The following is a 14616-nucleotide window of genomic DNA, read 5'->3' on the forward strand; positions in this document are numbered from 1 at the left end:
AACTGAGAATATCTGCTGAAATGATGTGATGCAATAATGTCGACATGGAGCAGAATATCAAAGGAAAGTTTCCAACATCCTGTGGAATCTATGACCAGAAGAACCGAGGCTGTTTTGAGAACAAAGAGAGGCCATACCCAGCAGTGGTGTGATGTTCCTAATAAAGTATTCAGTGAGTGTGCTTCTTTGCAGCTTGGTCGCAGTAGACATAGTTGAGCTCTCCACAGTTCATCTAAGTGAAATCACCATGATCTCAGGGAGTGCTTAAAGTGCTGTTTAAGATCAGGTGGAGAGCGTCAGTTGTTTGGTGCATGACAGGTTTGAGTAGGTTTTCCGCATGTTAGGTTGTTTAATATTATCCAAAATTCTGGGCCCATGAGGACCTCTACTACCTACATCAAAACCACAGATGACAAAAATGCAGTTTACTGGCAATAGGTGTGAACACCGTCACTTTGCTGAGGAAGGCATTACTCAAACTGAGCATGGATTTGAACAATAAGTGAATGTGAAAGCAGAGCAGCAGGAGCAGAGACGAGAATCAAACCTGAGTTTGGACTCATCTTTTTTGTTCACTTCACTGTCTTTTGACTATGGCAGGATACCTACAAACACAGGAAACCCACATAGGCACAGAGAAAATATGGGAACTCTGGCAAGCTGGGTCCAGCTCAAGCCCAGGACATTCTTACTGTAAGGTGTAACGTGCTGTCCATAAAAGGATGGTTCAAAAACAAGAGCTTTATCACAGATGAGCAACAGCAGTGCCACTGTGAGGAAATCTAGTAAAAAAAAAAACTGATCACTGCAACAGTATTAGCACCTGTCAGTCAGGCCCCTGGTCAATCAGCTCAAAGTCTGCAGTCAATAAGTGACCGATCAGATGGCTTACCAGACCACTGCCGCTACATCCAATCAATTTTTATGCCTGGAAGTCAATGTTTGTGGTTTTCTTTGTGGATTTAATTGCTGGAAATGTTGCCGTTCTGCAGTGAAGTACACACCACACAGTCTGTTTGCTTGCCTCACACCCCATGCAGCTGCAGAAGTCTTTCTTCTGTTTCACTTCCTGCTCGTGTAGGTGATTTTAAAAGTTTGTGCAAACAGCATAATGTGGATAAACTGGCCTTAAAACAAATAACTCAGCAACTTATGTCCTTTTTAAGTAGTCACTATGTCTGCGTGATTGTGGTCTGTCCTGTGGTTGTGTCTGTGTGGTATCATAACAAGCTCTGGACAAGAAAGTTTGAGGGTGCTGCATTGCTTAAGTTTTATTTATAGGATTCAGGCACATTAAATTGTTAAACTATTATTTTTTTGGTACAGTGTGCTGTGTTGCTAGAGGATGTCTGATTTCATAAAATTAAAGAGTAAAATTTGAAATATAGTGTACTCATTGTTTTACAGTATAGTGAATAGGTGATTAAAATGCAAATGGAGTTTTTCAGCATTATCTGATATTCCTACTGATATAATTCTGTATGAATGATATAAACAAAAGGCATTTTTGAAATGTTCCTGTCAGCATATCCAAAGGATATGAGATGTCCCACATTTAGAGAATCACTCTTCTAAATTAGATTTTATAATAATCACCGAAGCCAGATACTGATCAAAGGGATGTGAATATCTTAGTCTTCCCATGAGATGCCACGCAGCCTAAAAACAAATCTCCCTCTGCCCCAGATTGTATCACTGTGAATGTAATTAGAGGATGTGCTGTTGTAATTGACAAGGATATACTGTGCTTTTGCATGGTGGGATATAAGGTAAATGAGAAGGTGTGCAGACCCTTGGCCTCACGGGAAAATGCAGTGTGTTCCATCTATCTTAGTATCTTATGCATCAGAGCTGTGAGCTGCTGGTGGCAGAGCCTTTTGTGTGTTATTAAAAGCTGTGCAACCTCTCTTTGTCAGAACATACTGGGCCATGGAGAGAGTTAGAGGAGTGAAAACAGTGAGAACACAGCCGCTGGTCTTTATGAACAACAAACTGCACTTATTGACCGTGCTTTCTTAGTGGAAGAACTTAACATTTTGAACTCATTTAATTCAGCAGCAGCAGCTTTATCACTGTACACTACCAGACTTTCACATTTCAGCTGCAAGGTCGATTTCATTTGAGTTCTAGCTATTTGACACTGAATACAAAGCCTCGGAGCTCTCACACAAAGACACACACACACACACACACACACACACACACACACACACACACACACAAAATACAAAATGCATTGCTTACATAAAACGACACAAACACTGTTCTGATTAACTTCTAGCTAAAGACAAGACAATGGGGTTTGTTACTGACAGGTTTCTTATTTTCTTTATAAAACATTTTAAGTTAGTAATTAAAAATAAAATTAAAAAAAAACTCTACATCATATTGTTCTTAAATTTATAGACAAACCTACAAAGACCTAAAAATAAAGTCTTAGTATTCTTAGTTTTGTGTGAAAATCCTCCTGTGGAGAAAAAAACAACAAATGAGACTAATGATAACACAAGATGAATTACATGAAAAACTGCATGGAAATGGAAAGTGTAATAAATGATTAAATGCACTGATGGGAAATGAAAGAAATTAATGTAAAATGAAATGTAAATATTTACCATGGTAAATAAGTACATGATTATATTAATAAACATAAACTAAATCAGTATTCACTGAAATAAATTAATCTATCTCCCTTCCAGCTTCATGAAATTATTGCAGTGGTTACATATTTAATTTTGCCATTTCATTAATTCACAAGAGTTGTTTGTCATTGTTTCTTATATATTTTCTAATGATTTCTTAAAAGCAATTTGTAGACTAGCTTTTCAAAAAGGTTGTTTGACAGTTATATTTTTTTTTCATGTGGCATTTTCCCAAAGGGCTATTTTATGTTTCATTGTGTTGTTATTTTGAAATGGCACTCTTTTGTCTGTCAACACTTTAGGTTTAAGGTCAACAACAGTGATTGTTTTCACTAAGAGGATTGGCAAAAACAAAAGCCTTCAGTATAATTAGCCCAACCATGACCCTAATCTGGAACAGAGGCTCAGTTGATGATGGATGGAAAACAAAAAAAACAAAAAAAAAATCTGATTAATTGCCATTTTTATTTGAATGATCCAATATTGATTCATAAAAACCCAAGATTGAGATTTGCATTTTGGCCGTTTCTCAGCAACAATGCTCATCTGCGGTAAATGTATGGGAAGGCATTAGTTACTTGTAAGTGGTTCAGTTAGGATTGCATGATTTGAAAAATGTATGCATTATGTAATTGGAGTTACTATAACATGCACAAAAAAGTTATTCCTACTTAAAAAGTAACTGGCTATGCAAACAATCCCATAATCTGTTGCACTTTTTTTTGTCAAAATAACTTAATTCAAGGCCCATTTACAGGCTTCAAACTGTTGTTTGCTCAGTTGTCATGGAGGTGGCTCATTCGTGTTGTCATAAGCATGTGCCATGCAGAGATGTTAGAGTGTTGAATGGTTTGTGTTAAGTGCTCAGACTATTAAAGTAATAGTACTTGAAGAACCTGATGTTCCAACAGTCCAGCCATGTAAGGTGGTCCCACTGGAACTCTTCTGAAGGTTCCCTTGGAGAGAGGGAAGTGTCTGTCCTTGAAAAAAACCTGCAATAAATGCCACTTGGTGGCAATGCAACAGGCTGTAAACACAATAATGGAAGATTATCACCTTACAAAGTTGCTAACATACTAGCAGAAGTACACTTCCAGCAGACACAGAGCAAAATTCAAAATCCTCTGTGGGTGCAGCTCTAAGAGCAGCTTCTTTCACGTTGTCCTTTATCATCTGATTCTTTGTTAATGCTGCACCACGCTCTCTCATCCTCTTCACCAACAGACAGTCTGCTCTGTGTAGGAGGGTTCTCACAACTGATGTTTTATGTTGTGTTGGTTAGAGTGAAACTGCACACGGTGGTCTTTATGCTTACATGTGAACATTTAGGAACAGTAGCATTTTCCTCCTCACTTGTGAACTGCAATTAGAGTTTGATGTTACTGAAATATGATGTATGAAACAGTTTGATGAAAGTGTTTTTCCAGATGCTATGTGTATTTTTGTTTTCGACTATGTACAATACATATTTACTCTTACCTAACTTAATCAAATCAGATTTCCTGCATGGAATATTCCACAACGACTTTCTACAAACACTCACTGTATTTGCTTTACTGGTTTCATATTTCATTTCAAATACAACACACTGTGCTGCCCATTCCTAGTTACAAATATCAGCTGCAGCAAATAGATTCCCATAAATATACAACAGCCTGCACACCAAGCTTGGCCATATTTTTCATTGGTGAATAGGCAGCCTCGTTTTTTTGTCTCTGGTAACGTATGCACCTCTCACTTTCTGGTTGGTAATGCTCTTGAACTTTTCAGCTAAATTGCATCATTAAATGGTGAGATATTTATCACGAGGAGAGTGTCTGTGGAGAGGAGAGAACTTTACAGTGGGAGGCAGTTTTTAAAGCATTGGTTGCCTGCTCATGTTTGTCCAGTTCAGTGGAGTTATTTGGATTTGGAGACCTCAGATGTTCAGCAAACAGTGTTGAGGGAATGAGTAGGTCAGAGATTAAGAAGATGGGGGATGAGAAGAAAGGTGTGAGGGGTTAAGAGATCATTAATGCATGCATGTGTCCTGGATTAGGAAGCATCGATCCCAGATAAAGATGTTGGCTTTGGCTGTCTCTATTGCTCTTTTCTTGCCGCTGAGGGGAGTTTGGACATTTCACCTTCAGTTTCCTATTAGACGCCCAGCAGATTAATCACTCTCCCTCCTGCTTCTACATCTTCTCCTCTTTTAATCAACGTCAACAATTAGATCTGTTTTGTGTCTAGCTGCTTCTCCTTCTTTGTCCCCTTTTTCGTCCTCTCAGCAGCATTGCAGGGCAGTTTGTTATTCCAGGCCAGATATTTGTCATTTATTAAGTCTGCAGTGCATGCAAAATCTATGTTCCTGTCTTTGAAAAGGCAGGGCACATGGCACCAGTGCACAGAACCTGCTGTTGACCTGCATGAGCTGCAATTTGTGCTTCCTGCACAGCAATGCATCCTGGGGGCAATGTGTTGGGGTAGAAGCTCCAGTGATGGGGCATATTGCATATGCTCAAGTTAAGTTATGCTTCTCATAAACTTCTTGTTGACTACATAGATTTCATGTTTATAATTTTCCTACATACACTAACACGGGGCCCAGGTTGATATAAATTGTAAAAATTGATACCGCCACGATTTTAAAGTTAATTCTGGGCACTTTAACAACCACAGCATTTTCCTTTAAGAGTTGGTACATTACTTTGGTTTTAGCAGGCTAAACCTTTAGCTATAGTAGACAGTAGCAGTGGGCACAACTCCAAATACTACAGCAAAGTATCCAGTGCATGGTTGTTGCTATTTAAATAGAACAAACAGAATGCTGGCACTCACAGAGCAAACACGTTTCAGCTATAAGCCATCATCAGCCCTAACGATAGTTGTGGGTTTGACAATTTATAAAGATAGGTGAGGTTTGAACACCAATTCACAATGAGAATACACTATAGTTTAATGAGGTGCAGCCTAGAAAGAATCACAACAGAAGCGACACCCCAAGGAGGATGGTGCGACCATGACAACAACATTACACAATCAAACAGCTTCAGAAGCAACAGCCAAGAACTGTCACTGGAGAGATACATGATAGACACTGGTAAACAAAGATGCATAAAAATGCACATTTTTATATAAACTTTTAACCACTAAACCAAATCCATTTTGTCAGCACTCTTTGAGTATTTACTGAAATCTGTCTGTAACATCAAGGGATGTGGGATGTGATATATATATATATATATATATATATATATATATATATATATATATATATATATATATACATATACACAAGGGATCAAATATTAAGTTATGTTTCTGATATTGATCACTTCTTTGATCTGAAAGAAAGCTTTGCTCACAGACAATATGCTGTTGTGGCAAATCCCTTTGCAACCATCAGTCCCCTCAGCACAACCATAGACCAGACAATTTGTTTAATGTCTTTTATTGAGGCGGCTGTACACACACACTTCCACCTTCAATACACTTTCAGTGTGCATCTCTGGCTGCCTGGCTATCAGACACACGTTTTCCTGTTTCTCTCTTAGTCCTTCCAAACAGTTTCTCCAGGGTCACTGTGACCGTCTCTCCTTCTTTTTGTGTGTGTGTTCTTTATATAAGGAGAAGTGTGATTAGCCAATGAGCGACAGCTGATCAATCACCTCACCTTGCATTGCTCTTATATGGCACCCCCACTCCTCTCCTGCAGCTGTATGCCGACCATCCCCATCCCCACAGTGATTAAGTGAAAGTTCTTGTTCATCTGCTTGTGTTAACTTTCAACACTGCAGTCAGAAGTTTTAGTAAAACCCTTAAAATTATCATTTCATCAAATCAAAGGTGTAGCCAACTCAACCAGGACTAAAATTCAGTTGAAACATTTAGGGGAAAACAAGCTTATATTATGTTATATTGTTCAAATGCAGGTACTGAAAAAAGAATAACTGTAATATGTGTCCAGAAACTGCACAGCAGAAGTTGTACTGTAGGCATGTCAGCCATTTCTGCCATTTCTGCCTTGTCTGTCTTTCCATGTTCCTTTCAGATGATAGCAGCAGTTTGAGACACAAACACAAAAGAGAGAAAAAAACATGAAAAAAAAAAAAAATCCACCCACAAATGAGCATCCACATCTTCACCCACATACCCACATACACTGTGGCAACATCACCAAAGTGATAAGAATGTGATAATACCTCCCTCAAAGGGGAGTATGTGCTCCTTGCTTGAGTCATGCACACTTCCTCCAATGCTGTCAGGCAGAAAGATGCACACTTGTTGTTCTGTAATTATGCAAAGCTCTGCACTCAAGCAGAAAACTGTGACACTGTCCAGGGCATCTCGGCCCTCTCTCAACCCGTATCCTCCCTCATGGTGATGACCGAAATGTCACTGTTGTATCAGGAGGAGAGTCATATTGTGTGTCTTGCACACACAGTTGCACATAGTCAGGCATCTTTTCTTTTTTCTTTTTTCTTTTCCTTCCATCATGAATATGGATATTTTCCAGATTTCCCACAAATGGGGTGAATTTGTTTTCTGCTCTCGCCCTCAGGCAGGTTTAGGAATGACTTGTCGGTGTACAGGCCAAGCTCAGTTTTTCATAAGATTGTTTCTTCCCTGCTTCATTTCCCACTCTCTCTGTTCTTGTTTTCACCATCTGCATTCATGACGGTCACCAATCACAGAGCTGTAACTTCTCTCTTTAACTTCTTTCTTTCTCCACTTCTGCTCCTCCTGCTATACATCATTGGTGATTTACATCATCATTTGCTTCAGGCTTTTGGCTATTCTGGCTTTTTAAACTCCTGACATAGCCGTTTGTCTTGGTTAGAAAACATCCCTGTGATTTGATTTTAGTTTTTCAGATATTTTTCTCTTATAGCACAGTAGAGAAGAGAACAAGCTGCTATTCATTAGGCAAGATGGCTGAAGTAGAAGTGTGTTGTGGACACGGTGGGTTTTGGGATTTGAGTCTTAAGAGACTTTTCTCTTAAAGATTTCTTTGTCAGTGTGTATCAGTGCCTGGGTCATTTCTTCAGACAGGAGGCAGCGATTAGAGAATTCTATTTGACAGACTTCTAATTGGGCTTCAGCCTCACATCAGGAAGCCCCATGCTTTGTACGACTTACAATTAACTCAAATTCCATGTTCTGAGATATGGTCCTATGGAGACTGTTTTTCTACCAAACTTACAAAAGTATAACAGAAAACCTAGAGATCCCAGAAGATGATATTTATAGATGGCATGCATGAGTGCAAGTTTATATACCCAAATACTGAATGAAAAGATGACTCCAGTCCTCCCAACCTGGCAGAAGGGGAATTTTTACTGGTCCCAAACACTGCAAAAATCACACAGGAGTTTGTAAAGAAGGAGAAAGTAAAACTACGACCTGGCTAAATATGTTACCCGATCCAATCGAAACATCTCTGGAGCAACTACCTTACTTATTGGACCTTGGACACTTTTAGCATAGCTTTATCCAAATAGAAAAAAATAAAGTATAAAAAGCAAAGTATACTTGTAATTATCGGTGATTTAGTGCTGAAACAGTTCATCCATTTGTAAAGAGACGATTAATCAACATCACTTTTAACATTCAGTGAACCAATCAATCCAGTCGATCATTTAAGCTATTTATCAACCTAAAACTTAAAATGTGCAGCTTCTTAAATTTGAGGATTAAACTGTTTGGTTTTCAACCATTAGCTGAACCAAATAAGCCATTTAAAGATACTGGGAAATTTGGATGGATGTTTTTAATTTTCTAATTGCACATTAATCAACCTCATTGATTAATGTACAAAGTGATTTCATTACACTTAGCATTGCAGTACTTTTTTTCTTACTTCCTATTGAGTCATCCCCCCAACACTTGTCTTATCTTGTCTTGTCAGTATCTGCCCTGCTATAATTTAGTAGCAGTCCCCTTCTTGACAATATATTCTTTTTGGTCTAAAGTGTTGTATTTGTAATATTAGTGTGAAAGAAAATCTTTAAACACTTAAGTGTTGAGTTATTTGGAAACTTATCCTCAGACCTGCATTTGTAATTTTTATCCCTTTAAAACAAAGAGTAGAGCAGTCTCTTTCACCTTGTGTTAATGTTGGTTCAGAATAAACAGATTTTATATTTATCCCAGAGTAGTTTATGTACAACAGCGTCCTGTGTTTCATCTTGTTTGGCTTTTATCTATATTCAGTGTGAGGAAAAAGTATCCTAATGGGTATTGATTTTTGTAACTTTCCATCTCACTACCTCCTCTACCGGTGCTTAATTCTGACTTTCTCCTCTTTGATCATCACTCGAATTCTTTAAGTGCTGTTTATTAAGTTAGACTCTATGATGGAGAGACTGGATTACTGAACAAAAAGTGAAATGTGTGTGCATTTTTCGACCAGTATGAAAATGTGTTGTGATTGATGATGTGTTCACTGACACCACAGAGAGGTGCTTGTGTTGAAGCCGACCAGAAAGGTCTGGCTGTGTAAGATAAAGGGTGCTCACTGCAGATGCTGTTGGAACTATTGAAAGTGTAAGTCGAACCTCACGGGAAAGAGAGTGGGACATTTCTGTAACACCTGAGAACCGGGACATAACCTTAAGCAGCTGAATTATGTGGTGATGGGAGGAAAATATTGTTGTATATAATCAATTATTATTTAGCCTGTTGTTCTGTGGATATCTAAGTATTTGTTTTGACTGTTGATTCTGGCCAACATTGCATTATTTTTTTATTTTCTCACATGTGGTCTTCTTCTTTTTTTATTTATGAGCCATGTGGCAAATGTTCACATCACACTGTGTTATTTTCTGTTCGTGTTAACTACTGCTCAGCAGAGTGAATCCTGAGTCAGGTGAACATGGCAGCGTCCAGCTACATGCTACATTTAACCTCTTTATATCAGAGAAGCCCTTTCTGTTGTACTGTGAGCCATGAGCAGCAGGGGCTGGCATTTATAGAGAAAAGGTCATTTATGTTGTATCAGTGTTTCTAGGGATACATTGAGATTTAGATTTATTTTTCATTATTTGTTTTTTGATTTGGTCTTAAAAAGTAAAACTGGGTGTTTTGAGATTATTAAGATAATAATAATAATTTGTATGACTAATTATTTGTGGCTCGTAACTCCAAGTGGCTGACAATGGTGCTCTTCCAGTTTCATACTCAGGGTATTTCTTGATTGGTAAAAATTTGTAAAAATCAAAAACGAAGAGCTTTAACCTTAGCACTGTATTTAATTGATGAATGCATTTGTTACCTTTAACCACAAATACTATGTGGCGTTGATGTTTGTTGGAGCAGAATCCTTTCAAAATGATGTTACATCTACACTACCAGAAATTAAATGAGAACGTCAACAGTTAGCAGCAACATCATTTTAGAAAATTTGTTTCTATTATCGTGTATAACATAATTTCCACCTTTGACAAGATGAAAAACTTTTTCATTTTTAGTCAAAATGTACATAAAAGCAGAGGGTTTGAAAGGTATCATCAGACTTGTTTGTTTCAGTAATTCTGTGGGACAATGTAACAAGCAGCCAATCAGCACCTGTTTTGCTTTGATTTTATTGGCTCATGATCAGAATATACACAACTTTGAGTGAAACTGTTGATAGATCGTTTAAATGAGTCATGCTGTTGACCCTTGTTGATATATCCAACACAACTTCCACCATTGTCTGAGGATTTTCAGTCATCTCAGTTGAATTGAGGACAACTGGACTTGGTTGTAGACACTTGGGCAGATGTGATGCCAACCTCCGGAGGGAATTGGACCTCTCTCTCATTGAGTAGCTGGTTCTGCACTTTCTCTAGGGTCATTTCAGCTCTGTGGCCTTTCACTGTGACATATCAGCCACCATTGTAGGTGGTTTCTGTAGTCTGAAATTTTTCTGGCTTTCCTTTCATATTCCTGCAACATTGACAGTGTGTGTCATCCCAGAATGCTTTGTAAGATGTCTGTGAAGCTTCTCAGACATCCAGGTCATGGTTATTCAAGATGGACTTGGTTGTAGACTCCAACAACTCCTCGACTACCCACAACTAACCAAGGGATATCAGTGGCCCTGGTGAAATGTCTAGAAGTCCAGTTGTCCTCGATGCAACCCTTCTTTGTTAACAGTCACCATTGTCTGAGCTTGCAGATGTTAATTTCAGACCATGCGTGTTGTGTGGATTACCTCTACTGAGAAGATGTAAAAGACGAGACAAAGACTGACTCATCTTTCTCCTTTCTGTACTTAAAAGACGAGGATGTGACTGTCATCTTTTAGGCCAGGCCTTGTTCTCGCTCCAAATACTTTGTAAAGATGGCCAACATAATCTGTGACTGCTCTGGCACCCCATGAAGCATCATCCCCTCAAAATAGAGGGTCAATCTTCTGTCTGTGCCTCTCTGTCCAGTGCTGTTAAGGATTGCAGGGTATTAAGAGGGATTCAGCCCACAGAAGGGGCCACGGTATTTACCGAGTAAGTGCTGAGGGCAGAGATGGAAATGGCTCAAATCTGAACCACATGCCGACAGGGAAGAAAAACCATAAAACAAGAATTGCCTGACTCTGTGGGGCGACACGCACTAGTGGTGTAAGGAGGGAAAGATTGTGTGGCTTTGTGTACATGCAGAGAAAAGCGAGATGCTTTATTGTTGGGAGACATAAGTAGAAACAGGGAGTCGTCTGACACAAGAACAGCTCAGCTTCACAGTTTGTGCAAATAACTTTAGACCAAGACAAAACCTTTGTACAGCCAACAAATTTATGGATTATCACTGTTATACCAAGAAAGGAGATTGTGTATCAGCAAAAGTAAGAAAAACTATCCACACACTGTGCTGATAGCTGCCAGAAATTTTAATAGATCAGCAATGTTTTGATCCGCAGGGCTCTTTGTTAGGCACCATCAAATCATTACAAAGCAGACATTGATATTGTGTTTTGACCTCGTGTTGATGAACAGAAGAATCATTTAACAAGGTACCGCAAACCCTGCTAGCTTAGCTACCACAAATTGCTTTATGTTTACAGGGATGTACATCTAGTGTTGCACCATTTTAAATGTAATGTGGGAAGTTGGAAATGGTAAAATATCAGTAATACATGTACCAAAGCTTTATAATAAACAGCAGTGGTTTTAAAACATTGCAGCTGTTTTAGAGGACTTGATGCAATTTCTGTATTTATCAATGACCTTTATTATTGATCTTGCTGTGTAAATAATAGCTTGGTTTTGTACAAAGAAACTATTTACTGTCTCTCATAATTGATTAATCATTTGTTGATTATCTAACCTAAAAAAACCCCAAAATTCTTCACATAATTCTTTTTGTTGGAAGAATATAAACCAGACATGTTTTTGTCTACTCAGTGTTGAGCTTAACCACAGGTTAAGAAATACTCTGTGCTGCATGTTCTGTCTTCAGTGGTCTCTCCTGCAGTGTGTCTGATAATACAGTCAAAAGGCCAGTAAATGTCAAATGCTGTGGTCTGACTCCCTCTCCTCTTTCTTCACGCAGATCCTCCTCCCCTGCAGCAACCTCTGAAGGTTTCACGCTGACTGAAGTCATGCAACTATCACACCACATCCCAGCAGTGCTGCACGGTGGGAGTGTAAAGCATACTGTGAGTAAACAGTCTTATTCACACATGCATACTGTACAGAGTGGGATGAAACACCAAGCACCAACAGTTCTTCACCCGTTCACACTTTGCTATAGTGATTAATGCTTACATATACCTGTTCAGCACCACCCAAGGTCAGTATTTTCAATATCTAAATCAAGCTTCATGCTTCATCAACCTGTGTGATGCCACAGACACTGTATCTTGTTTTTAGCTACAGCAGTCGCTTTTGTGTTGGTTTAAGCGTCTGTGAAATATCAGATGACTTTAGATTTGTGATATATTGCATAAATAATGTTACTTCCCAGTAAATAGTAGGGCTATAAAATGTCATTTTATTCCAGCTGTGGCCTTAGGGATGTCACCAGGATTAAAAGCTTGTATGCAGTATGTTGCACAAGAGGAAACATGATGATTGATCCTCTGGGGACCATTAATTTCCTACAGTAGATTTCTTGGAAATCTGTTAAATCTTAGTTGTTGATTTATCTTGATCTGGTTGAAAGTGTTTAATGGACAAATCCACCAACTACTTGTTGTCCCTGTCCTCAGGGCAAAAAAACAAAAATCAGTCTCAGTCTGGATTAGACAGACCACCTGACTTAATAGTTTTGACAAACTACCTATTTAAATTACATGAGCCCCACCTTATTTTCCACAGATTTGTAGAACTGCTTATGAAATTAGGACGTGTTGGCCCACTTCTTGTAACTATGACAACCATGTAGATATGAGAGGAAATGAGCCTGAAAGCAGCAGAGTTTGTTCCCTGTGGGTCAGCCTCCCAGGGACTGTGCAGCACTCTTCACTCTGCCTCCCGCTCCTCTCCCGCTGGGCAGCAGATTGTCTGTAAACCAGGCCACAGCATTTGGCACCAGGGTTGAGGGGAGGCAGCCCCAGATTGTTGTGGGTGTGTGCGGGTAGATGCCAGGAATACCGTTACAGATGGGTTGTTGAACAGTGTGGGACGGTGTAAAGAGTTCCAGTGTCGACCTGCATGTCTCATTAGGAACAGATGAGAGCTGAGAAACAGGAAGAATTACATGACATGACGGTGCTTCCTCTGCAGTTTGTGACTGGCTGCATTCAAGCATGACACAGCACATGTCATGGGTTACGATAGAGGAGCCCCTGTCAAACTGAGCAGGTGGTTTGTCAGGTTACAGCATATACAGTGACACAGCAGGGCTCATAAATATCATCTAAGTTCTCTACCTTTCCTCCTGCTGCAATTTACTCTCAACTGCAGCTCATCCTAGACCCATTTTAGATAAAAAAAATTCCTTGCTTTTTTCATATAATTGAAATTATCTTAGGGAAATGCATGCCAGCCTTTTCATAAGCTAACGACAGAAAGCCATCAGTCTTCCTCAGGCTTCCTTTGCGTGAGATCCAAAATTCAAGACTGGCGTCTGCAAGCAAATGCATTGCAACCTCCATCTATCCGGGGTTAATTGACTCTTAGAATCCATTTCCAGTACTCATATTTCTCTGTTGCCCGAGCCGTATCAATATCACTTCATTATTCCAGCAAACAAAACAACCGTTCCAAACATAACAAACCACGTATTAATTTCTGAACCTTTCCTTGCTGGTAAGAACTCTGATGGCACCTCAGTGAACACTGTAGTCTAGACACTTTCTAGGGGGTGTTCTCCATCTGCTCACCCAGATAAAACATTCAATTTCATTTGTGTTGCAAGTTGAGCCGCACTTCCATTCAGCTGTGCCTGCGTGAGAGCTACAAGAGGCAAAGACGAGAGCAGGAAGTTGGAAACAAAAGCCCACAGGGAGTTTTACCAGTCTGCCTTGGCAAACCCACTCACCAAATAATTAACTACCGGCATCAAGTACACCTCCAGAACACCAGTAAAGTACAGGAGCTGTGGTAAATAATGTGGAGACAGCGCACTAATCTTTTGGCAAACAGAAACTGTTAGAGGATAATGAAAAGGAGGAGAAATCATTCAGCCATCTAAGCAGTGCTGCCACGGGAAAATTTCTAAGCTACCATAAAATCTTTTCTGGAGGGAATCCATATGTAACAGTTTCCACTGAGGTCCCCCCGGCTGTCCTCTTATGAAAATGTGTCTTTTAATTAAAGTAGTTGATGGGAAGCATCGGGCTCAGGGGTTCACGCTGGTGATGATCCATGTTTGCTGAGAAGCCGAGCTGGCACAATGAGGACAACGCGTTGTTTTCAGACCTGTTTTCCTCTTCAGGCCTCGCTGTTATCTTTCAGCTCCACTTTATGGAACATCCATCCATCTGCGTGTGAGAGGGCGATGACGACGGCAGAGTTTGGTGCAGACGGTGTGGTTCCTTTTCTACGGCCCATTGTCCTTTATCAGGCACGACGGG

At 39.5% G+C, this 14616-nt stretch overlaps 1 long non-coding RNA gene across 1 annotated transcript in view; it reads left to right on the top strand.

The window, feature by feature from the left end:
• The window catches only part of LOC139628100 (uncharacterized), a 66682-nt gene that overhangs the window by 35247 nt on the left and 16819 nt on the right, over positions 1-14616 (top strand). Inside the window, exon 11 of the long non-coding RNA XR_011692685.1 lies at positions 12150-12255. This is a non-coding gene — a long non-coding RNA (uncharacterized lncRNA). The remainder of the gene's footprint in view (positions 1-12149; positions 12256-14616) is intronic.

The sequence above is a fragment of the Trachinotus anak genome, unplaced genomic scaffold, assembly GCF_046630095.1.
Source record: "Trachinotus anak isolate AG129_WGS33_773 ecotype Australia unplaced genomic scaffold, CSIRO_AGI_Tana_v1 ptg000011l, whole genome shotgun sequence".
Classification (NCBI taxonomy): domain Eukaryota; kingdom Metazoa; phylum Chordata; class Actinopteri; order Carangiformes; family Carangidae; genus Trachinotus; species Trachinotus anak.